General features: G+C 39.6%; 1 protein-coding gene across 4 annotated transcripts in view; it reads left to right on the forward strand.

Moving 5' to 3' along the window:
• THSD7B (thrombospondin type 1 domain containing 7B) overlaps positions 1-26,497 on the forward strand; it is a 481,009-nt gene that overhangs the window by 120,835 nt on the left and 333,677 nt on the right. For all 4 annotated transcript variants that reach the window (XM_046944128.1, XM_046944125.1, XM_046944127.1 and 1 more), the window contains one exon: positions 7,544-7,632. The gene's annotated coding sequence lies outside the window, so the exon portion shown is untranslated. The remainder of the gene's footprint in view (positions 1-7,543; positions 7,633-26,497) is intronic.

Below are 26,497 nucleotides of genomic sequence, written 5' to 3' on the forward strand. Positions count from 1 at the left end.
ATCTTTAAGGCACAGTGCTCACTTAACAATAGCATCTTGGCAATGAGTGATGATATATGTAACCTTCTTTATTGTTTTCCTTTAGTCTTGCCACTTCCTGAACATAAAAAAAGATACAGCTTCTTTGGAAACTCTCTTTGAATCTCTCCCCTCTGTCAGCAAGCTCACCTCCATCCCTTGCTCCTATGAGATGGCCCTCTCAGCTTACAGCTTGCTGGCTCCATACTGCTGCCTTGCACTAATCAAGCTGTGAAAATGGAAATGGGTTCCTTGGTTGCTACCGACTTCCCTACCAACATCTGAGCATGCATGGTTGCCTGCTGTGCTTCATTCTTGTTTACTCTTTCTACTGCTACACTGAGGAGACTGTAGTATTCTAATGCAGCTGGTTATTTACCTCCTAAAATTGTAACTCAAAATAGTGACTATATGAACTATTCATCCTAGTCATTCCTCATATGGAACAGACTGGTCTGAGGTAGCTTTGTGGCCAGGTGATACCTGTGAGTGTTGCATGTCAGTAAGTGATCAGCTAGGGAATCTTTGCTAGCTAATATCTGTAAATACGATTTTATTCTGTAATAATTTACTTCTGCAAACAATCATTTTGTAAACAGTGGAGTCATATACCCAGATGATGGAATTTTCTGACTTTCTATGCTGAGTTACGTATTGGGAAATGGAGAAAACTTGCTCCAAAGTGGAGATAAGGAAAATAATCATCTGAATTGATACCATCTTAGTCTGAGGATGGTAACTGCATAGGCAGAGGTCTCCAGATTCATTTCTTATATATCCAGTGGAGTTAATCTAAGGATAATATTCTTTTGGATCAGTGTGGTGTTAGTGGTAGAAAATCACTAGGAAAGAAGAGAATTCTTTTTATTAGTAGCAGGGCTGAGCAGAGAAGTACCTGAGCAGGAGAGATAGAAATGTCTGTTTGCGCTTGATAAGGAGTAAATCACTGCATTTGAAACATTTTCCATGCAATAAGTTACTATTGTTTTCTTTAAGGTGTTTCTTGTATGTGTTGGCCCCAGTCCTACTGTGCTATACACTGTCCAAATATAAAGAAGAGTAAAAGCCAGCCTCAAATAGTTGAAAATCTAAGTGAAAGGCAAACATAAAGATAAAGCAAATAGATAAAGGGAAGAGGGAAAGATGTAGGGAGTACAAATGGTCTGAGTGAATGAATCTCAGCTGTGTGTATGCTATCTAAAAGGAATGTAGTGATCATGCTGGTATGGAATTTTATGAGACATTTAGATAAAATTGTTATCAAAGAATGAATCAAAATAGTTCCTGTAAAGGAAAACACTATCTTTGCATCCCATTTGAATTTTTTCTTTACTTGAATGGAGGAGATCTTGTAAATACAATAGGAAATGCAGTCTGTGAGGACAAAGCCACTATAGGAAAAAAAAAGATCATGGAAATAGAAGAAAGCTCTCTTGTGAATTAGGAAGATTAAGAATGTAAGAAATGAGGACTGGAGGAAGAGATTATTAGTTTAGTAATGTAAGGGCCCATATTTCCAGAAATTATCTGGAAAGGGAGTAAATAGGGTTTCTTTTTGTTGGTAAGGTGAAGTTACACGGGGCTCGTTAGCTATGAGGCGGTGCAAAGAATGCAGAAGGACCAAGCAGTGATAGAGCATTCCGTAATAAATGACAGGTGAGCTTCTGGGTAGACAGCTGACAGTAACTGATTCTGAAGGGACAATTGGAACTAATCATACTACCTGATAGATTCTAAATTAGCTGTAACAACTCCGAGAAAAATACTTGATCATTGCAGGGAAGGCTGAAGTGCTGTGTAGTCCAGAAAGAAATAGAGATGTTAGATTGTATTAAGACAAAACGAGTATCATTACAGAAATTTATGGTACACTGTTGCCTGTATTAAAGTGTTCAATCTCAGTCATTCCATCTCGAAAGGCACATGAAATAGTGGAAGAGGTCCTAAAGAGAGCAACTAAATTGATTAAGAAATACAAAAACAATTCCCAGAGAAGTAAACATGAGGGTATTTAAGATGGTGCTAAGAGGAAATTAACACGGGGCAACATAATAGATGGATGATTGTGAGGTGAGTCTTCCCCTTTTATCTGCAATAAAATGAAGTAAAAGTGATGTTTCGGTTTACTTACATGCACCTAAAAGGCTTCGGACTCAAAAAGAATGATAAAAGCAAATGCTTTGAGGATGGCTGAACTAACACACTTTTTTCATTCTAAACACTTTGTTGTGGAAAAGATCCCTTGCTGTGATTTTCAGATCTGGCCACTCCCCAGCAGCTGCTGCTCTTACCGGCTCTGGGCTTTCTGCAGGCTCTGGGCACTCCAAGGGCAGGTGGTCACCCACGAGCTGCTGCAGGCTGCTCCAGGAGCGTTTCACTTTCCATTTTTCAGCACCAGATTTAGGCTTGAACCTTCTCTAGCTGCTGACCATGACTGAGGGAGCCCTGAGCGTTCTGCTTGATGCTGCACTCTGTACAGATGAACAAGCAGCACTGCCCAGCTTTCTTGCATCCTGCAACCAAAGAATACAAGCTCCAGCTCCTTTCTAGCTGTAGGTCTCTATGTGTTGCATCACATGGCCTATCATGAGCACTTTGGCAAGTTAATTACCTTTCATTGTGCTAAGCACACTCATTATCTAGCTTCATTATCAGTACCATCTGTTTAGCTAATACTTTATCTGGACAAGCTCAGATCTAAGTTGGCTCCAGCATTGTATCATTGACATTCAGTGTACTTTTGAAATGGGCAGGCAGATGATACAATGATCAGGATATCTAGAGTCTGTCACCTGCTCCTTCAAACCTGTCTTTGCTTCAGCTGGGTTGGGGAGGGGTCTCTAAGAGATCTCCTAGCCCACTGAAGATGGGATTAATAATTCCAAGCTATTCCTGACAAACACTTGTCTAACTTGTCCTTGGATGCTCCTGGCTGCAAGTTAACTGTCTTGTCAGAGTGGGCCGGAGCAGCAACTTCTGGGGAAACTTCTGTAATGTGAAGGCTGTTGTTATGAATCCTTAGGACTTAGCAAGTTAAACAAACACAGTTCTCCCAGTGTTTCCTCACAGTGCTTTCCAAACCTTTGATCACTCTCCTCTCAGCTCAGTGCCTCATATCTTTCTTGATGTTTGGTGTATTGAAGTCTGTACAGTGCTCCAGTCTCAGGCTGCAGAGCTACTTTGTGTGTTCAGTATGGAATATCTTCATCACACCCTCCAGCACCAGGGCAACTTCATTAGAAAAAAGCACTGTGTTCTGCTTGTAATCCTTCAGCTGCCACATCTTCCTCCTCATTGTTCTGTAATCAGTTGTTACCCATCTTGTATTTGTGCAGCTGACGAGTTCTACATAATGCAGTATGTTGCACTTGTCTTTGCTGAATTATGCCTTATTTATTAGTTTCCCCAAATTGTCCACATAAATTTTGAGTTTTAATGCTGTCCTCTCCAGTCCTCGTGCATCTTCTTAGCTTGATACTATCTGCAAATTTAACTACTGTCTGTTTTATTTCATCATTCAGACAATTCATAAGAATAGCACTGAGCTCAGTTTGGGCTCCTTCAGGAGCTTTACTCAATACCCCATTTTCCTTTGGCAGAAAACCAAGAGTTTTGCAGAAATTTTTGTCGTTTTAGAATATGTTCATTGAGATTGTATTTCCTTAACTCATTTTGATTGTGTCAAAAGCATTTCTGAGTTTGATCCAAAACTAATCCTGACCTACAAAGCTAGTTACCTTGTCCTAGGAAGACATTAGGCTCACTTATAATAACCATGTAGTTTTGTAGGTGTTTATACAGTATCAAGATATTGAATGAGATGTAACTGGATTCTGTTTCTAAGGCAAGCCAGTTTTCATTTTATTACTGCTAGCCAGTGATTTTCATGCAGGGTGTTCATGCTTCTTTCCACTGCCTTTGTATGTTTTCCAGTCTACACACACGGGATACTCTCTATTTGTCTATTTAGGAAGTAGAACTGAGTTCTGTTAGACACTCCTACAAATCCTTGGCGCTTATACTCAAAGGAATAAACCTAGCTATAAAAGAATTGATTTTTGTCTGTTATGCATCTATCCAGATTTATTTAAAATTGCCTGTTTCATTCCGATTTGGCAACTAATTGGTGATCACTGGAGGCAAAGGAGCTGATGTGTATACACATTGTAAAGTAAGGCATAATTTGTTGCAACAGTGGTGATTAAATGTTAGCTGTCAGCATAATCTGGTTTTCTACAGTTAAATATGCCCTGAAAATATTAATATAAATAATAGCTTCAGGTACGGAGCAGCTGGCGAGGTGCAGTTATGGGCATTTGCTTTTGTCTGTGGGGTTATGTGGGCAGAGGAGCAGTGACTGTGTGCTGGCCCCCAAAGGTCATCTCACAGCCGGGGAAAGCATCTACTCTCTGCAACAGAAGTGTGAATTTCTTATGCTCCTTTCCTCAGAGCCCTGTCTGCAGCACAGAAATGTATGTATGACTTAAAAATCAGCTCTTAATGAAGTTGCTTCAGTAATGCAGGCCCCTTCAGAAGGCATGAGTAAGCTCAATTGTGAATCTTTCAGATGAGTGTGTTTGTGTTCACTTTTTATTGTGTTATTTTTGGTGGCAATGCTCCTAAGATAATAGCTGATTTTCTCTGTGATGATTTGCATAGGAAGTTAAATGAGAAGAATAGTATTGCCCAGTAATCTGTGTATCATCGTCTGTGCATCTCATCATCATTTGTTATGGTGCATATGGTTGGAGTGTGTAATGCAAAGAAAGGGATGGAGGAAATACAGATGAGCTGTGGGTACTGCATCTGAATCATGGGGTCTGGCTGGGACCCCCTGCCCTCCACAATGATTATATTCATTCTTCTACAGCGTAGAAGTGCTCATGGTGGTGATACGGATGTCTGTGCACTATAACTTGGACCAAGTCCATCTTTTCTCTTCTGAAAGGTCACCAAAGAACTGCTAAATAGCAGCAACTTTCAGCTTTGTGTCAGAAGTAGTTTGCCAGTCACAAAGCAGCACTTCACAAACTTTTAAATTCAACCTGGTACATCAGGAGCAGTGTAATGAGCTCTGGTAGTCGCACAGGACACAAACTATGTGCTTGGATAACATTTAATGCATACTTTGCCATCCCTGTAACTCTGCAGTCTTGTGTAGAGCTATTATACTTAAGAAAGGATATGTACCTGGTGAATCACACCTACTAAATCTGATTTACTTGTAGCAAAGCCTAAAACAAACAGCACCACACATTTTTATGGTTTTAAAGATATACTGCTTCCTTTGCTGTTCTACACGCAGGATAATGACAATGAAAATAACAGCAAAGGGTGCCAGGACAGCCTGAGGGACACGACTTGCTGTAATAGTGCCTGACCTCTATCTGTTGTCTGTCCTTCATAAGTTGCTTGTACAGAAGTGGAACCAATTCACATTATTAAAACCAAAACCAATTCTCTAGTTGCTGAGTGATAGGCAGGGTATGTATTTTTCAAATCTATTTGCTCACATCTACCACCTTCCTTCTGCTGCTGAAAAAAGGGCAAAAGGAAACATTTATTTGTTTAAAAATGTGTACCTTGCATTTCTCTTCTGATAACCCCCCCAAAAACAATGTTCCTGTACTATTACTTATTACAGTGCACTGTTCGCTAGGGCTATGTTTTCTATCATGGGATTCAAATTGCTTCTTGTGCCATCAGCATTTTCCTTTTTCACATTTCTTTCAGGGCAAAATGGATAATGTATTTCTCTGCAGTAGCAGGAGCGATCAGGGAAAACTTTATATAGGGTGAAAGGGAAAATAGCAGTGCATGTATCTACACTAAAAATCTGTTAGAAGATCAGGAGCCAACATATTTGCAAGACAGCAACATACCTGTTTTAAATTAAGCTCAGAAAGATATGGGAACATTACATGCAATGAGCACTAACCTATTGGCACTGTAGCTTAAATGCAAAGATTTAATAGCCAGGAATTGAAATGAAGGACAGAATTTATGGAAGCCTATTTATTTTGCAGAGAAGCAGTGCAAAGGCAGTGACACTCTTGTAACAGTAAAATTTGAAGCGCCTTTAAAAGTAAACAAGTGTATTTCCATTCAGTGTTGTTGCATGGGAGACTACATAAATAAAAATCCAAACAGTGCTTTCTTAATTCACACGTACGGTTACATTTAATGGCAATAGGACTTCCAGCATGAGTAAAACCAGCAGGGTTTGGCCCATAACAATTATTCTTGTTTGCAGTCTGCCTGTTTTCTAAAGGTTAGCACTAAGATTTCATGTACTTTCTTCCATAGCAGTGCCTCTGATTTAAGGAGATGCTGGCTTCTGCCCTCCAGCTCCTCATTCCCCCTTCCAAAGCACCTCTTCAGCTGTGCAGCATGAGTGTTAGTTGGGCCATTTGGCTAACCAAATGTGGGGAAAAATACAGGCAGCGCTCCGTGCCTGTTCCACAATGGCAATTTAGAAGCAGAGAAGTGAAGAACTGGGAAATGTAATGAGTGTACCTCATCCAAAGAGAAATGAAAGTGGTCATCAGGGAATGATAGATACGGAAGCAGAACCTGTTTTTAAGTGCCAAACCTTTGCTTTAGTATGGTAAATCATGTAGTGATACGGTAAAGTGGTCACAGAGAAAGGACTATTAAAGCTGATTACCTAGTTTAAAAAGCAATACTAACATGTGCATAATCCAGCATCTGAATTTTAGATTGAGTCTGCTTGCATTAGTGTAGCATCTACAGAATTTAGCTATGACAGGAGCTGACAGTTATTTCAGACAACTTAAAGTTTCAAGTTTTCCCCCTTTTCCAGGTAACTAGAAATGATAAGGAGTTATGCCAATAAAGCAACAGGAAAGAAGAAGCATAAATTGCAATGCAATTAGCTTCTTTTTCCTTTCTTCCCTGAATAGACATGTTAATGGATACCATTCAAACTGCTTTATTCACAGACAGTGATACAGTGCTCTGTTGTGAAATCATTCAGATTGTGCTTAACTGTAAAAATGGGAATACTTTTAAGTGCTGCAACTGCTGAGACCACTTGCACTTAGTCTGTAGAACGTGCTCAGTATTTTGCTGGATCAGGGCTAGAATACCGAGCCTTCCTTTATAGGAATGAATGTAAGCTGATCTGCTGCTTATGAGAAGGTGTAATGGAAATTTCATTTTTTCTTTCTTTTGTAGTTCTGTTAGCAGTGTATTCTTCCTGGCCCCTGCAGGAAGAACTGTATCTAGATAATGTTTCATTGTTACTGCAGCAAATGAGCCATAAAGTAAATGAACTAATTAGTCTTTGAATCATTAGGTTGGGTGTAGCTAGTCAGATGGAATTGTAAGCTGGTATGTAGGGATGCTTTTATTAGATTGGCCGTGATTCTGAGAAGTAAAGAGAGCCCTTTTACATGTTTTCATGGTTTCTTTTGCCTTGTATGACTGTTTTGACTTGGTAGTCGCTGTTCTGCTGCCCAGTATCAAGAGGAAAATCCTTATTTTTTGGTTTTTATTTCCATAGTTACCTTTTTTTGATCTGGGAAGATTGGAAAAGAAGGCTGGAATGGCAGGATGCAGATTTGGCTTCAGTCTTTACCTTGATGATTTCAGGTGCAGTACATGCATTTTGCTTCAGATTATAATTTATGCAGATGAAGGCTACTTTTTTTTTGCCCTCTAATACTATCTTTAACTGTAATGAGCTTCATGGACACAGTGTCCATGAAGCTCATTAGTGTCCAGAAGAGACTTTTACTTAAGTCTTATATAAATTAGTACTGATACTGGCAACCACACAGGTGTGCTGACATGAGTATATTGTCTCTGGAGTGTTCACGCTACACACCACCGTTTCACAAAGGTACTGTCCTGATTTGAGTACCTCAGAGGTCTTTAAGAGTGTGTTAGAGCACTTACTGTTGAGATGGCTTTCAAATAAGAATGAAGCAGTGGATGTATAAAAACGTGAACTCCTGTGCAACTGAAGCTTAAGTGTCTGAAATTCACATTGTGTGAAATGTTTGAGGATGCTACAAAGAAGGCAAATGCACTGTAATAGGTCAAGAAAGGAAGAAAATAGGGAACCATGAGCTGAAACTCTGTAAGTTGGTCATTCCAGAACTGTGTGGGTATTTTCAAATGAGTTATTATGTGGCAAGAAAACACAGTGAGCTCTTCCAGTAGAAGACCTTATTGAAACTAAAGTGAAGATGTACTCTTGTCTGTCATATCATCTCTAGACTTGGTTAATTGTCTCTAGAAGGATTCTACAGGCACAAGATAGTTCTCCAGGAGACAGTCTGGCAAAGGACCCAGGCTTTACTTGCAGCTGTATGTCTGCTGTACAGTTAGAGGAGTTCAGTTTCTCATCTCAGAAAGAAACTGCTAAAGATTAAATAAACAATCATGGAAAGCATAATTCCTTTACCAGAGAACTTCCTCTTGGTACAAAAGCACTGCAGGGATTCCTATGCCACTGTTTCACCTTATCTTATCTATTAGTATGTTTGCTTGGATTTTATCTATACCTTGACAGTTCTCCAGCAAAGCTGTGGGCTACCAGAGGTAATACAGAGTGACATTAGGAGCGATCTAATCTAATCTGCCTGGGAAGCAGAGCTGACTTGGATGCAATGCTAACGGAGAACAACATTAGGAGTGATTTGATTTATTGGCCCAGACCTAGCATCAAGGTTGGCTTAATGGCAGAGATGCCTCATCTGCCACTAGTGCTGCTGAGCACCATAGCATTGCATGGAGCCTTAGGAGTGCTGGTCTCCCCATGCACAGGATGGGTGTACGATGAGCCTGTTACCATTTATCGTGTAAATATACATTTAGGAACCTCGTAAAGCTGCTGAATTCTTGAATCTGTAGGCTAACTGCTCCTTGATAGTAATGGTGGCTTAGTTAAAAGGATTGTCTGAAGTGCATGTCATTAACGTGATGGACTCGAATAGCTCCAAAGGTTTATCATAGCTGTGCAGGTGCCGAACTGAGTGTGGGAATGATTCTAGTGGCTAGAGCAGAAGAATAGGAGGTTGGAAATGTCATGGAGTCTTTCAGTGGAATGTTTTGAGTCTCTCCTAACCTCAGTTCTGACCCTTCCTACAGAAGTATTTGAAGAGAAAAATAAATGTCAGCAAAGACATTTAGAATCTAGGATTTTAGGTGCCTCAGAAAAGCAATGCATTTCACAAGTACTCGAAATGTCTCCGTTCTGGAAATAACAGTTATTAATTTGTTCAAACTACTCAAAGCTTTTAGTTCTTTCGATTACCAGTTTACACAAGTCTAGTTAAGTAAAAAACAAACAAAAAAGAACAGAAAACCCCTCAAACAATTATTTATTATGTGAATACCAGAAACAATGCCACCAAAATTGTACTTCTGGAGAAGACATATGGCAGTTAAGCTCCCTCATTACATAGATACTGTCTCCATTTAAAGAAACAACCTTCAAAATAAAGTAATAGCTTAAGTTTGGAATCCAGATTTTAGCCCTTTGCAGACATGAGTCCTTCCCACAGAATGTACTTGCAGCTTGTTAGGAAAAGGTACTTTGGAAGGAACCTGTGAGGGTCCTCTGGTCCAGTCTGCTTCCCCAAGCAGGGTGAACTTTGTTCAGATCAAGTGTTGCTAAGGATTTGGCCCTGTCTTCAGGACTCGTATCTCTGCTAATTAATATTATTTTTAAAGCATACATCTTCCAGAGAGATCTGATTTGTGCCTTTTGACTTGCAAGTTTTAAAGCTTAGGCATTAGAGGTCAGTGAGCAACTGCTCATTGAAAGAGGTTAGAAAGCAGAAGTGGCCTCTCTTTCCAGGAGGGAGATGCAAGCTGTCTCTGTACATCTGTGAATATTTTGTCTTTTAGTATGTAAACAGTCCAAAAAATTTACTTAAGCAACTTTTCCCTCTCTTTGATTTTGTTTTCAAGCTAAATTTTAACGTGCATTACGATTTTATGAGTGCTATACATAAATTTTTTTTGAAGATTGGGTAAAGAATGGAAGAACAGACAAAGCTTTTGTTATAGTGCTGCTGAGGATGTTGATGTAGTAAATTAAGTACCTTTAATATTTTAGGATGGTATCTCTCAAGTCTCTTATGAAATTTCTTCTCAACTGTCTTCCTTTAGCTGGAAAAATGAAAAATAGATCTTCCAAAAACAGTTCAATAATGTATATAAATATTGTATAACTTAATCATAGTCTGAAATATTTATATATCTAAATTCAATATCCAGTCTTTCAAACCAAATATCAATTTGGAATTTCTGAATGGTGTTAATTTGTGTATTTTTAAAATATTTTATTTTTAAGTGAAACTTTTCTGCCTTAATATAATAGCTCTAATTATAAAATAATGCTCCAGTAATCTTCAGATATGCTCAGGGTTGTTTATTGCAAACAGAAAGCTGATATTTACAAAACTTCACTTATGCACATGGGTGTATCCATGAGATTATGTATCAAATGATTTACACTAATAAGAAAACTGTAAATTGTTCACAAATAATTCAGAGATTGTGTTCATCAAGTAAATTCTGTTTGTCCAACTCTAAGCAAATTCTTATATGGCAGGAAAACGAAGGTGAAGAATATTTTTGACTATATAACCACCACAGATCACCTTCACATTGCTCCAGCACAACCACTCCATCACCCATGCAGGGTATTCAAAGAATTGCATCTTCCCTAACTTGCACTGTGTGTGTAGTGTGTAAAATGGACTTCACTCATGCAGACAGTAATGAGTGGAAACTGGAGGTTGCTTGAAAAGTAAGACAACAAGTGCCTTAAAATCATTTCATGTAAGTATTAATTAACACGTGTAATGTGTTATTGTAAAGTGACTTTGAAGCAGGGAATATTTTAATGAACTGTGAAGCCAAGTAAATGACTTTTTAAGTAGAAGGAGAGGACAGAGATGAATGGGGGTGGGATGGGGTGAAGAAATGGAATTGAAGAAACAAAATGGATCACGTATGAGTAAAATTATTCTGTCATACTGTGAGTAGTAAGAGGGCAAACCTTCTAAGTGCCACTTCCCTCACTGTTTTGAGAAAGGCACTCTTTCTCAGCTAGGAAATGGAGGCCATTATCTGTCACTGATATTAGAAACATAATGTAGGAGGAAAAAGAAGTCATAAAGTAAACTTGGGCTCTATTTTCCCTCCTCTCTTCACCTGATAAGTGCAGGGAGAAAAACTTCAGGCTACTAAAAGATGCATTTATCCATTTACATATTTGTATTAGCTAGCAAAAGTCAATGTACAGTTACATATGGTGATTAACTTTGTCATAAAACGTGCATAGATTTGTTTTCTGCCATATAATACCTAATTTTACATGAATTTCTTTTCTTAAACTAACCAAAAGGGATATTAATTACTGCATATTGACTGTTATGCATATAATTTCAGGTAATACAAATGGTGTGGTTGAAATTTGCTGCTTCTTACACCCCCTCTATCTCTAGTTATTCATAAGACATTGATCAATCACTTTGAAAAGACTGGACACCCAAATGTAAGCAAGTTACTGGCTTACAGGTGCACAACTACTGAAAACTGGGTCTGAACCTTCACTCCTTAACATCAACTATATTCCACTGCAAATGAATTTTCACTACTGCCATCCACAAAATAGCATTTCTATTTAATGAGGTGTCTGAGAAATAGATTTTAATTGTGCTTCAGAAATACAGATAAGAGCAGGACTTCATCTTCTCATGTGAGAGCTGTAAAATACACAGATTTCAACTGCCATGTAATTTAGCAAATCCTTCCTTAGATTTCACTCCACATAGACAACCACCAATAAATGTTCTGACTCTAAGCACCTTGATTGTTTAGCATGCAGAATTTTAGACATGTCAGCTTTGGTTGTTTGTTTTATACCTATGGCCTATCTCCAGTTATTTTGACCTTATAATTTGCATAAATCCAATCTCTGCTGTCAGGCTTGGAAGACAACAGAAATCCCCTTATGCATTGTGACTCCCTAAAGGAATCAGAGGTGTGATACTGGGTTGGCTTTTGTTGTGTGACCCTTTTCAGCTTCTACTTCTGAATCATTCCAGTGAATTTTTTGCACTCAGATTTAGGGAAGAGAACTGCTGAGCGTCATGTTGCTTTATGGATGCCTTTTTGCCTACTTCTGACAGAAGGGATTGATGGCTGTCTGCCATGTTCATGCTGTACCAGAGCTACCCAACTCAGCAGGGAGGTTTGCATTGCAGTTCTCAGGGAATTTGGGTGTGAGTCATTGGGTGACTTTGTTATGCAACTACCGAACTTCTTAACTGGGATTTGAATCCTGTTTTGTATTCATCATGTGAACTGGGAGATCTCTGAGAAGCTGGGTGCTCCTTTCCTTGTAACTGGAGTGAGAATGTCCTGCACAAGTAGTGAAAAGGTAGGAAATTGAAAAGTTTTAGTTTGTGTTTGTCTGGTGCTTTGCCTCCATGCAAGAGATTGGCTCGTACTTCCTTACCTCACAAAGCGGTGGCAGGCTTTCGTGTGTTAAAAGCTGGGAAGCTTTTCTGATATTGCTGTAGTGAAGGCCATTACTATCCGTTAGCTTAGTTGAATTAAAATGTTAAAACGCCCTCTGGTGAAAATTGTCTTGAGTATTGTCTTGAGTTAGAAGTGTTCTTTGATGTTGGCATGCTTATAATGAGGAACGGGTTGCTTGCAAGTGTGTAAACACTCAAGGCTTACAAGAAGAGGAATAGCAAGTTCCTATTAATCTCCTATTTAAGGATGATATTTTTACTGATGTGTAGGAAGATAAACTTCACTAATGTGGCTATCTGTAGGTTGACTTATATTGGGCAGGAATTAGAAGTGTGCTTGTGGCTTTGATTTGTGATATCTTCACTGTCCTCCTCAGCTAGAGCAAGAAGAGATTTTCAGCTACCTTCATTCAACTCTTGTTGGTATGAAAACTGATAGTGGAAGCAGTTTGTTCAATAGTAATGTAACCAATAAGGCATTTATCAGACTGGCCATGAGCTACATGACTCTTTCACATCTTGAGGCCTGCTTACCTATGGACACCAATCCACCTGGGACTTAGCATATATGTTTTAATCCTTTCTTCCTCTTACTCTACCTTTGTGTTGCCATTTCAAGGGGCTGTGACATACAGTGATATGCTGTTGGCAGTGTCTAGTACCTTTTGGGTGTGATCCTAGTATAAGCAGGAACCAGTTATGTCTTCTGACAGAAGAAAAGGAACTGGGTTATGATGTCCTGAGTTGATATCCTGTTCAGTGTCACTTCACGTCCTTTCAGATTCTATTCAAGGTCTGATCAGAGTTCACTTTTCTGTCCTTTGCAGCCCACTGTATGTTTTAAATAATGCACATAAATGTCAGTTGGAAGATTAAAAAAAAAAGGATAAATTATTTTCATTTTGACCAACATGATGAACTCAGTGATAAAGGCCTTCAATTCTCTTATCTGCTCTAGAAGAAAATTGTGAACTCTTGTCTTAGCAGTCTTGTATGCTTGAGTGTCTGTAAAAGAAAAAAGCAAAGCAACACTTTTTTTATAATGCCTATGGGAGAAGCAATGTTTATAGGTTAAAAAAACAAAGCCCCTGATGAGTCCATGGTGTGTTCTTTAGTTAGACTGCTTTTCAAAGTTCAGGCTAAGGAGAGTGAACAACATATTAGTATTAATTTTACCAGTCTCTTTTCATGCACTTCTAAAAAAAAAAAAAAATCCCCACAGTAGAAGTTGACTGCTATGAAGTCAAATGCAGCTTCATGATAAAACTGACCAAAGGATGTCTTAATGAGTGCATATAGCATTCTCTGTTTTCTTAGCATTTTGGATATTTCATTCATGACTGGCTGTATTTTTTTCTTATTCCTCTTGCCAACAATCTGAATTGAGTGTTTGAACATATTAACTGTGTAGTAAGACTGAAATATCAACTGCTACCTCATTTTTATGCAAACATGCCAGTCTATGAACACAGTCAAAATCAGTGTTGGAGTAATTGTACTGATGGCAGAAGACTTGCAACTGTGATTAACTTAGTTTATTATTACTGAAGAAATTAATTCCTCATAAGGCAATTAAGTGCTCAGCATTGCTGCTAGCTGGGAAGAGTCTTGACTTTCAAAGACAATAGGAACAGAGAGCCCAGTAGTCACTGTATTTGCAGTACTCTGCACACCTCAGCTTTTGACCATTATGGTAATAAGATGACCATTCCACATCATGGAAACCATATGTAGAGCACAACTTAAAATACTGGCTACATGTCAGACCTATGATGCCAGAAAATGTGCTTGTGACGAAGAGGGAGGTGATTATGCAAAGCAGGAATTACCTTCTCAAAACAAACAAGTGGTGGGCATTTTCTGTTTATGGCACTTGGGAGAACTGTCAGGCTGCTCTGAGCAATTTGGATCAGGCAGTGATATGCTTGCAGCCACAGCTAAACACTGAATTCCTCTCCAATGCTGAATACACAGTCTGTAATTGAATAATTGCATGCAGGAATCCACAGTGAGGATTTTATTAGTTTGCCTGGTGGTCAAGTTTAAGGGTATGACTTTGAAAAACTTCCTGAAATGCACAGAACCAGTATTGGAATAAAGACTACACTGCAATATCCTGACTTATAACTCAGCACTTACTACTCTCTCCCTCTTGTTAAGGGTTCTGGCTTAAAGCATCTATTTCAATTCTAGTTGTGCTCTTTATGGAGGGAAGGTAACTATGCACAGTGCTACTGTGATGAGCTGAGGCTTGTAAATTGACTGTCTATGGAACAATGTTGCTTAGCATTTCTAGTTACTGTACAACTAATGAAAAGAGTTTATGCCTAAATTCATCCCTGGTGTAATTCCAATAAAGAGAATGGAGCCAGGCATGCATTTAGTGCTGAGTGTTTTACTTCCCTTCTCTCCATTACTCAAGTCTATGAGGCCACTGCAGAGAAGGGAAATAAAAGATGGTGAGGAAGAAACAAGAATGAATGGACAGCTGTTGACTCTAATTCCACCTGTGCTAGTATAGAGCTGTGCAAATGTACCAAAAGAAAAGCAGCGCATCATGAGGATTCCAGCTTTTATCTGAAGAACATCTCTTATCCATAAAGATCATGGAGAGCTTTACAGTCGTGGAAGTGTGAATAACACTGTTAAGTCCTTTCAGTCAGAGAGGTGAAAAGGCAGTCATTGGACTGGGAAAGGGTAATTGACTGATGGCTTCTGTGACCCTGCTACTCAAAGAGACAAGGACCTTGTCAGTCAGACAGAAATTACTACTTGGAAGCAGCACAGAAATTCAGTCATTTAGCTCCAGTTATCAGTGAGGTCTGTTCATTTTAACCCTTCATGCAATGCTTACAGCCGTTTAAAGACATTTATGCCATTAGTAAGAGATATGCTAGCTGCTAGTTCTTTCCCTTTAAAAGCACAATTAGAGAACAGCAGGAGAGCAGGGAAGGTGGGGATCCTCTGAGAACTGTGTTCCTCCAGGGCTAATGATGCTCCGTGGAGTCCTGGGCATGCAGGGGGCATGGCATGTGGCTGGAGAAGCCTCAAGGTCACAGCTCCAGGTTTTTTTTCACTGAAAAGTAAGAGGAAGCACTCGAGCCTTACAGTGACTGAGAGCAGATTTTGGTACCATCTTCCATTTGTGGCCTTCCTGTTGTAAGATTAAAGCTTTGCAGTCCAGCGGAGTTTGAGCGACCTGTACCATTTGAGGTCAGGCAGGTTTTTTTCATGTGAACTTCTAAGGCTTTCCTTGCTGCTAATCTTATGAATAGAAGTTGGAATTGTTCTTTGCATGTAAATGCACCTGTCTCAAATCAAAGCCTGAATTTGACTTCTGGGAAACACCGAGAGAGATCTGCTCTGTTCCCTCTCTGGTGCGCGGTAGCTGAGTACACTAGCTTCTGGATTTTACCCAAAGAAGAGCTCAGAGGAAACCCAGAGAGGTTTTTGCTATCGTCATCAAACAGATTTGAAAGAAAACAATTTGCTGTGTTTTGAGACAAAACAAACGCTTCTTATTTTTCTTCCTTGAAGGTTGTTCAGAAAGGGGTATGCGTTGATCCAACTGACTGGAGCTTTCCCTGCATCTTTAGAGAAGTTGCTTTAAGCATTGAGAGGCCTCTATTTTTTTTTTTGCCATTTAAAAATTCATTTCTTTAAAGTGTCAGCAGATATTTAAATTGCAGCCTTTCCATAAGGAGAGCCATCCTTTGCTGGATTTGATTTATCTGTAGGTTATTTCTTTATTCCTCCTCAGCAAGGCAAAAAGAAATAGACTATCTGGTAGTGGGCTGTTGGAGTTGGAGCAAAGACATCTTTCCTGGTGAAAGGCTTGAACGTGACCCATGCTGCCCAAAAAAGAGCAGTGGGGGCTAGAGAAAGGCCGAGCTGGGTTACCACACAGCTGAATCAACTTAGGACAATTAGAGTATGAATTCTTTCAGGTTACTTGGCTTCAACTACAGGTGGCTGTCACTGAGCATGACTGTACAAACACGTCCATCTCTGCCATGGGAATGAGCGTTTACTGTGGTGTGGGTAAATGTAGGCAGTTCAACAATGCCTTTTTTGTTGCTCTGAGGCAGATTTTGATGGCTGATGCCAGAGATCAGATGAAAGCTCTGTTCTGTGACTGAGCACATCAAGCCAGTTGACTTCTCTTTTGATTTATTTTTGGTATTTACAAATACTGTAATGTTGCAGATATGATATTCTGAACTACATGTTATAGTTTTGCCTGAAATATGAATACAGGTACTGTATGGTCAGAAATGTATTTCAGTTAAGTAAACAGATTTATAATGAAGGGGAAAAAAAACACCATGAGAGAAAGTTAGGAGATAAAAACATATGTTTGTATCACTTGTCTTTGCCTCATAATTAGCAGCTCATCATTTCTTGACCTTGTATAGAATTTGTAGGAGACAGTTGCTGCGGTGTAGATAGGTCAGGACTCAGTCTGGCATCATTGCTATTGATTTTTATAGACCTGAAATCCCAAGGAGCTGATGTGGATAAAGATAATACCCTGTGCTGCTTGGTGTATAAAATTTGTATTTTTTCTTCCTAAAGTGAAGCTGAATGAAGACTGTTTATTTTTCACACTCTTTAGATGAGCATCACAGTGATTGACTGTAGCCATGAGATATGCATATCCTATTGAAGCAAATTATGTGAAAGGAGTTGTATAATTCATTCACTGATGTGAACTAAGTTCATATAACACTGTCTCAATGACTGACTGATACTACTGCTTAGTAGATGTGACATTTAAAAGTTTAATCATGATCCTGCAGCATTCACTGGCTCATTCTAAATTGTAGAATAAGAAATGGGGCATTTGGCATGCTTTCAGACACGCTGCTATCTGCTGCAAAGTACTCAGTAATATAAGTGCGTGTATCAACCTTTTCATATATTGATCTCAAAATGTTTTACTGAGTTAAGTAAGAATCATCACCCTTCCTATTAAAAAAAAAAAGAGATAGGCATGCAGAACCTTACCCAAGCCCTTTACAAAATCAGATTACTTCTTGTGATCATGTATAAATGATCAGGGGACTAGTATTCAGCACTTCTATGTATTAGGAGAGCCTTTCAGGGCCTGAGCTTTGAGGTTCATGTCTGCTTACAATGTGACTTTTTAAATAGCTTTCAAAATACCAATTCTGTCTTGACAGTGTTTGTTGTAGGTGGTTGTACAGGTGAAGATGTGATGGCAAGGGTGTCTCTTTCTCACAAAAAGTAAATTATATGATGATAGGAGTCTGGTCTTATTACAGATATCAGCTAAAATTACTGAACCTGTCAGAACAGGTTTAAAATGTTGAAACATCAATGACGTTGTCCACATGACTTAAATTACTTTTCCCAATGGAGAATAAACATGGAAATGTGTTCAAATCTTCTCTCTATCTTTGATGAGCTGACTCATCAAAGACTTTGTAATTGGGTGTTTAACCTAGTTTTCCTTTTCTGTATCACTTGTCCTTAGCTGTTTTCCAGAAATCAGAAGCTTTGCTAGTAGTGGAAGCCAATGAGGCCCCATGAAGGAGTACCTGCGTGGTGTAGGCTGCTCAGTGGAAGAGCAAAAGGTGATTACATGAAGTGTTAGGTCTGGTACTCAAGCAAGAAGAGCAAAACATGGGTTGCCATTCAGAAGAATTGGTCCTCTGGGCTCTTGTAAACTACCATAATAAAAGCATACTCAGTGAATACTTAATCCCATTTATTAAGTGGAGATTAAAAGTGACTTTAGCTTGTGTGTCAAAAGATGATGGATGAAAACCTCTTATCTGTGCATTTGCTCAGTAAACTCTACTAAGGTGCAGGTGTAGGTTAGGATATAGTATGCTAATTCCACAATAAAGCAAATCCATTACACATTTGAATCTAACAAAATACTTTTCCTTAGTAAGCTCTACTGTGGTTCTTACTGAAGATAATGCTCAATATTTTAAACAATGGTTTGTGCAGATGTACAGAGCTCTATAGCTGAGCAACAAATATTGACTGAGGAAAACATCCCATTCATCTGCTGTTTTATTTCTCTGAGCTCTGTTAGCTTGTCCAGCACTCATGTTATAATGAGGGTTACATTCAGAGAAGCTTTGCATCTCCTTTAATATAGAGATTTCCACCTGCACTTCCTTTCTGCACCGTTACTATTGCAGCTTTTTACTTGTTGGACAGGTGTGGTGTCTGGCTACCACTGCGAGCTGTTATTTCTGTTACTGATGCAGGGGCAGTGAAATACCACGGCTGCCTCTCTGTCTCGTCAGTTGCATTCTGTGACCCTGAGTTACAAAGCTATAGCTGTTGAGGACCTTTATTCTGCTTCTGTCTAAAGTTGCTAGTGTAGCATGTAGAGACTCTCAGGGTTCAACTCCAGGCATATTCAGATCTTAAAGACTCACTGAAGTATTGTGAGTTCAATAAAACAGGTTAGCTATTCAGTAGAACAGTGTTGCTTCCTGTGTGTTTTTGTACCCTATCTCACATTTTTTAGGAATACTCAGTACTTGTTTAGTTCAGAGATATTTCTGTTAATGCACCTTTGTTTTTTTTGTCATAGAATCATAGAATTCTTAGAGTTGGAAGGGACCTCTATAGGTCATCTAGGCCAGCTCCCCTGAAGTGAACAGGAATATGCACAGCTGTGTCAGGTTGCCCAGGGCCTGAGCCAGCCTTGCCTCAAAAGTCTCCAGGGACAGGGCATCAACCACGTCACTATGCAACCTGTTCTAGTGCCTCACCACCTTCACTGTAAAAGGATTTTTTTCCTTATATCCATCATAAATCTACCCTCTTTAAGCGTGAATCCATATCCCCTTGCTCTGTCCTCTTCTTTCCAGTACCTCCCCTTTAGATACTGAAAGGCTGCTATCAGGTCACCTCTCAGCCTTCTCTTCTTGAGGCTGAACAGCCCCAGCCTTCAGCCTGTCCTTGTAGAAGAGGTGTTCCAACCCTTGATTCATTTTTGTGTCCCTCCTCTGGACACACTCCAACAGGTCCATGTCTCTCATGTACTGAGGACTCCACACCTGGATGCAGAAGGGTGGGATCACCTCCCTCGCCCTGCTGGCCACACTGCTTTGGATGCAGCCCAGGATATGTTTGGCTTTCTGGGCTGCGAGGGCACATTGCTGGTTCATGTCCAGCTTCCCCCTTACATAGTGTAAAGCTGATAAATAAAAGGTAACAAGTCTCTATGGGAAGTGAGCTGCATACTTAAAAACTGAATCTCCTCATCCATGCTGCTGCACTGGTACTGGTCCCATTGGAACATGCTGCTTCCTTAAAAAGCATATCTTTTACTCTAGAAATAACAATATCAGAATAAAACGAATGAGAACAGTAAAAGAAAGGATTTCCTTTAACATAGAGCTTGTGAGTAGATGGAGGGTAGATACAGACAAAGCTAAAGTGTTACTATTACTATTTGTGTAGGCGTTGTTCTGATGTGTACGTAGATGTTAACTGAGGTCTAACTAAGTCATTTTCTTCAGTAAGAATGTTTTCAAGACTAAATATGTTGAGGTATTCCGTTACTATTTCTGCTAGAAATCAGTTTTGAATGGGTTTTACAAAATGGCTTCTTTTTGCAGTACTTCCATTTTTTATATCAGTCAGTGTGGCTCCTGCTATTCCATACATCTTCTAGGTACAGGTGGAGCAAAAGCCATCAATTTCATATGTTCCGGGAGAGAATGTATTAAGGAAACTGACATGTATACTAGAAATACTGTAATACCTGTTGGAAATACAGCCTTCTATTTCTAGATAACCTATTTACATGAAGTTATTGGCACCCAGAATTTCCATAGTTCTGTATGTACTCAGCAGCCTGCTATAAAGTTTCTGTGGTCGGTCATTCCCTGCTTTGTACCTTATATATGCATTGCACAGCTGATGAATCAGACCTGGCACGTTGTTTATGCCGCACTTATTTTGTATGAACTCAAATGGCTGACAGGATTGCAGTACAGAAAGGAATGAAACCCCCTGTTTGTAGACTGTGTGCACCATTCTGGAATTAGAAATGCAAATTCAAGTCTAAAGATGCCAGAAATGACTAGAAAAATGTTTATTTTTAAAAAAATCAGTGATGCCGATTGAAGCTGTATGTACACAACCTAGAGGGATTTGCTGATGAAGAGTTACTGGGGAAGGTGGTTTCTGAATGGATGTATAATGTAACAGAAGTATAGAGCTATTCTTAGTTGGAAGGAGTGTTTTCTTTGAAATACAGCACTGAAAGTATAGCAGCCAAAAAGTCAGGCTGCTTTGTCACTGCACTTCCAAGAGTACAGTATCTCAGAGAATGCCCGTAGCTCCTACTGATTTCCTGTGCTCTGTGCATTGAGTAATTGTTCAGAATGTGTATGTCTGAACAGATTGGAATGGACTGATAAAAGTCTGGATAAAATTAATAGAAGAATCACATTTTAAAAACTGAAATAGGAATTTTATATATTTCCACTTTATTTCTCTTTTGTAATGATAAAAGCATTTAATAATATTTTAAAATGACAATTCATATTGATTCCTAGACTGCAGGTAGGTGGTGAAAAAATTTAAAAAGTGAAGTAGAACACAAATGAAGTGTTAAAGGGAGCCAGCTCACTGAACAGTCAGTTAGCTATGGGGAATGGGAGCTGTTATGGCAGTACAGAGGGAATATATTTTCATTCAACCTTCAATTTTATGAACTGATTTAGTCAAATAGCTGTTTCAAACCTGATAAACTAACTTGGCATTGAAAAAGTGAGAAATGCTGCGTTCCACGAATAAAAACAAGACACTTCAGCAATGAGATCTACTACTTATGAAGGTTGAAAGACATAGTAAGTATTTGATTATAGGCTGATTATCTCAATCAAGTTCAAATATACAGAGCAGGTGATAGTCTATTTTATTATATAATATCATTGAAATCGATCACTTTTCATGCACACAGAGTTGATAGACAAGTCCCAGATATCACTGGACATAACCTTATTGATTTTCTTCATAATTCAAAAAAAAAAAAAGGAAAAAAGAAAAAAAAGCCACAGGAGAAAATGAGAGACAAGATGAACTACAGACCTCTGGCTGATCTCTCTGTTTTACCTGTACTTACAGCTTGTCTGTACATGAGAAAAAGAAAAACAAAACGTATCTGTTCTTCTCCTCCTGTGGTTCTAAAAGTGCTGATTCCCTGAATGAGTCCTCAGGCAAAGACAGAATAGTGAAAATAGTGTTGAAAACCAAAACTTTGAGTCCAGACCTCAGAAGTAGTTTGGATTATGTCTGTAATTTGGACAGACAACCTTAGCCATCCCAGCACAAATTATCCTTCTTAGGGAAAAACTTCATTGCATTGCTTAGAAATTCCTTGCCTTTTTTTTTTTTTTTCCATTTTTCCCCCCAGATTTATATATCTTTTCTCTCTAGAAAATGTAAAATGTTGCCAGTGGGCACATCTGAATTATGCCTTCTGCCCACGTGTGTTCTGCTGGGTTAGCGTGGTGCTGTACTTGTGGACAAAAGGAGCAGTTCTCCTGGGCACACAACCCTGCTGTGCCACACTGATGACTGGAGGCCTTTCTAGTAAGATGAAAACCAGCCTGGCACCATAGAGATGCTTCTTGTCATTGTTGGTGGACTTTGCATTATGTCAGTCTCTTCTCTGTGGTTATCATATTTAATAATGGAAGTAATAATTTGCTTAATACCCATGTATTTCTGGACTATCTCAGATGAGATAAGCATTAGAAAATTACTAAATAATGTTAGCATTTCCAGGCTTATGGAAAATTAGTGAGTGGATGATGCATACAAATGGAAGAAGGTGAATGTTGCAGCGTGTGGGCAATCCCATCCAATGACTGTTGAGTTGCCAATAATTGCAAGCACAATCTTAGATTTCTTACAGCCCTGCAGAATTTGGCAATTAAGTGTGGCTAACTTGAAACTGGGAGCTGTACAGACTTACGGGGTTTTAATTTTCTGGACAGAAGGACAGCAAGTGCTCTCCATTTTGGAGATGGGTACGCTCCGGGGGTGGGTTCAGAAACTCAGGGAGGGCTGAAGGCATGCGATGAAGATTGTGTTTTGAACCGAAAGAATGGATAACACTAAAGCTCATTATCAGCAATGGAAATTGATGTGCTAACTGTCTCACAACAACAGGTGAAACATTGAGCTGTCTGATGAGGTTTACATGGCAGTGCATTTTGAACATTCCCTTTTGAGATGGCTGTGCTCCAGCTACAATAGGAAGGGCTGTTCCAAGATCGTTCTGGACATTTCTGTGGACATAATTCGAATTTTCATGATAGATTTAAGTAATGTCAAAAATGTTGGAAATCTCTCAGATTAAGTTGTGGCTTAAGGTAGTCTTTGGCCACCGAAGGAAAGACTGCCGACTTACTGAATCTCCCTCATCTGCATCTGCCCCTGCAAGCCAGTTTAGACTTTAAGCCAAGGAGAGGCAGGCATGTGCAGTGAACTCCAGGTTACAGTTCTGGACAGAAGGAAGGGATTGAATCCATTTAATAGGAGAAGTAGGAGAGAATATTGATTTTTGTTTTTTTTTTTTCAGGAAAAAGAGTAGTTTTCATGTCAGTTGTTTAACTGCTATCAGACAGTAGATGTATGTGAAGAGATGACAGCAGGTAAAGCTGAGATGTGGGCTTGGCTGTAAGGAGCCATGTCTGTGAGCAGTGGTGTGTCCAGACCAGGGCTGGGGAGGGCAGAGGGCTCTGGAGGGAGACCCACCTGGCTGTGGAGCTTCTGTGTCCGCTCTGAGTGAAAAGATTGATGCTGGAGAAAGAAACAGCAAGCAGCTGTAGACTGTATGGCTGCTTTTAGGTGTACATTGGTCTACACAGAAATAGATGAAGGGCAGGGAAGAGAGAAGAGTGGGAAACAATGTCCAGGAATTCCATCGCGGTACCTCACGTTATTCAGGGAACTTCTGTGGGACTGCCAAAGTTAATGCAGTGAGAGGTGTGAAGCAGCAGAACTGCAGTCCGGTCTGCAAGGGCTTGCATGAGGGAGGAAGCGAGCAGACAATGCTGCTGCACTGAGTAGGTGAAAACTTCTCACAGGGTGAACTTCTGCCTCAGTTAAATGCTGGCACATTTCTTCTGGCACTGTGAGAAACATCTGCTCTGTTCCTCTGTATTGCTGTTATTTCTGTTGAGGAGCCACAATGCACATGGAATGTCTATTATAAGTTACTAATTTAATGGCAGATGGAAACTGGTTTCCTGGTAGAAGTGCACTTGAACTGCAAGCTGAACAAAATGCTCTGGAAGCAATAACAAGGACTCTGGAGATGGGGTGGGTAACAGGGCTGGGGCATTGCGGAGCAGTGCCCGCTGTGTGGGAAAGCACCTGTGCATGCATGCATGTGGCTCCTTCCAGCCACCTGGCCTCGTTCCTGCCCTGAGCCCTTCTCTTAGTTTTTAAGCTAATAGAAAGAGTTTTCTTTCTTTCTCTTTTAAAATTTAAAACCTGTTGGGATTTGCAGGCTTTACAGAGAAGTTTTGAAGAAAGTAATTGGCTTTGCCTTCATTCAGACACTGAAGCTCAATTTTCAGTGCGGGAGAGCATTAAAAACAGCAAAGAAAAATGGCCTAAGTGCATATAGTTGTAATACATGCTACATTTGTAGCATCCCCAACAGGATACAAAAACAATATAGCTCAGGCACTTTGCTAGCATGAAAGAGCATCATTCCTTTGGTATTAGTTTATAGCACATGGAGTCATCTCTCACTTGCAGAAAAAGTCACTGAAATAATTTATGTCACTATTAAACAGCTTCACTGCTGATCCATTGCAGCCTCAGCACATTAACTATATTTACCATCTAAGATACAGAAAGGAATATGTCCTTTCTGACGAGGAAGCAATAAAGTTTTAGTGAAATGGATGTAAATCAAAGTTTAAGTTTTCCCACTAAAAATACATAAAGCAGTGTTTTACATCATGTTTTATGCATAGAAACATTCTGCATTTATAAATAAGCACTGAATTTGTTGATAAATACTATTTCCACGTTGTTGATTATTTTGGTTTGTAAATTAAAAAGTGACAATCTAAAGAAAAAATGCTTTTTTTCTTTTTTTCCTCATAACACCCCTTTTGTTTTTGCAAATATGAAAAGAACACTGAGTGATAGAAGACAGAATGGAAATGGCCTGAAAGCGTGAAGCTGATTAACATTCTTTTTCTGGAATTCTCTTCATTTCCAGTGTGTGGTTTGCTGCATATAAACGGCTTTCTACTTTTCTTTTTTGGAGCCTGTGGTTTTGCATCAAGCTGTCACTTTATTTGAGTTTTGCAGAGTGTCTGTTGACGTGACAGACTAGCCCCAGGATGGGGTTTATTGCTGCTAGTCCTTTACTTGGAAAGTGGTGTGGCCACCAAGAACCTGCATAGGTAACTACATGATAAGAGGGAAGCCTTTCTTTCTGTAAGGATGGAGCTCAGCAGGGTTTTGGAGGCACGCACTTGGCTACTGGGTAAGCTCTGGTCTGGAGTGACAGTGTCCTGAAGATGGACTGCAAACCTGGTTGGCCTGGAGTGGTGAGTGGGAGCTCCGACCATGGAGGAAGAACAGTTGGGGAAGGCAGCGGTATGTGGTGCTGATTTCAGGTCAAGAAACCTCTCTTCTCCAAGCAATTCTCTTGTAGCCTGTGCTGCTTTGGAGCACACAGTCTGCTGACAGCTGGCCCCTCAGGCATTAGGCATCATCATCACAGCTGTAAATGTGATGTGCTGGTTGTTCTTCACACTTAGGGAAGAGAAGGGCAACCAGAGAGAAAATCCTGCCGCAGTCAGAGGGCCTTGTGTGATCTGCTGAAGGACTGACACTTCGCTTGTAGGCTGGCCTTCACGTACCAGGGTTTTGGCTTTGCATTTGGTTTTGAGTGCATGAGGTATTTTGATATCACTGGGGCTTATTGACCCCAAACTTGTTTCATTTTTTCAAGACAACCAACTGGTGTACTGAAAGCAATTGCAAATCTTGCACTGCCTTAGAAATTACGAGGGTAACTTGCCAAGACTGTTTTTTTTTTTTATGGAATAATCCAAGTTAAGACTTTGACGTCTTAATTAACCAGTCCATGGCTATGTCTGGAGAAAACCCCAAGCCCTCATAGGCTCAGGATGTGGTCTACCTCCCCATGTGCAGCATGGTTCTGGACTACACAAGGCGCAGACTATAGTACCAAATAAGCTGTCCTCATTTGGCAGGCTGAGCTGCTCTCTGAGGACTTCATGGCCTTGTATGGCTCTCAGAATGAGGTCAGAAGATAATTTGAGCCTGCAGTAACATTTTTCCTCCTTCTTCTTATTATTATCTTCATTATAATTACCATCATCCTTATTATTGACAGAACCAAAGCTTCTGCAACTTTCAGTAGAAATAGCCCTTGAGGTCTGATGTACATAGACAAAAGCAGATGTTACAAGCAAACAAGATTGTTAGCTTCTTTTAGCTTCAAACCAGCTGTTATGGTTCCTTTAACGTATCCTTTTTCTTTTTATCTTGAAGGCTTAAAAAAATTTCCCTGATACTTACCAGTAAAGCAGGAGCTGTATTGAAAAAGTCAGCTATGAGGTATCCATGTAAAAGGGTGCTTTAGGATGCATCAGCTTCTGCAGCATCTTTCATGTGGACAAAGTTACAGCGCCCAGCAGGCTATCTCAACGTGTCCGATTGCCTATTTTAACAAACACATCTTTAGGCTTCTGGAAGTGAAGAAAGGTCATTGCTAGGATGAGTAATCTGACACTTGGAAAGAGATGCGGTGTGATGGGTATACTGCTCTCCAAACTGTGTGTACAGAAAAAATAATAGTAAAACTAAAAGATAACATATAAGCAATAAAAAAAAGCAAGAGTCTCTTCCCAGGCACATCAATCCTAGCATCATCAACTCAGCCATTTAGATGG

The sequence above is a fragment of the Gallus gallus genome, chromosome 7 (assembly GCF_016699485.2).
Source record: "Gallus gallus isolate bGalGal1 chromosome 7, bGalGal1.mat.broiler.GRCg7b, whole genome shotgun sequence".
In the NCBI taxonomy this organism is placed as follows: domain Eukaryota; kingdom Metazoa; phylum Chordata; class Aves; order Galliformes; family Phasianidae; genus Gallus; species Gallus gallus.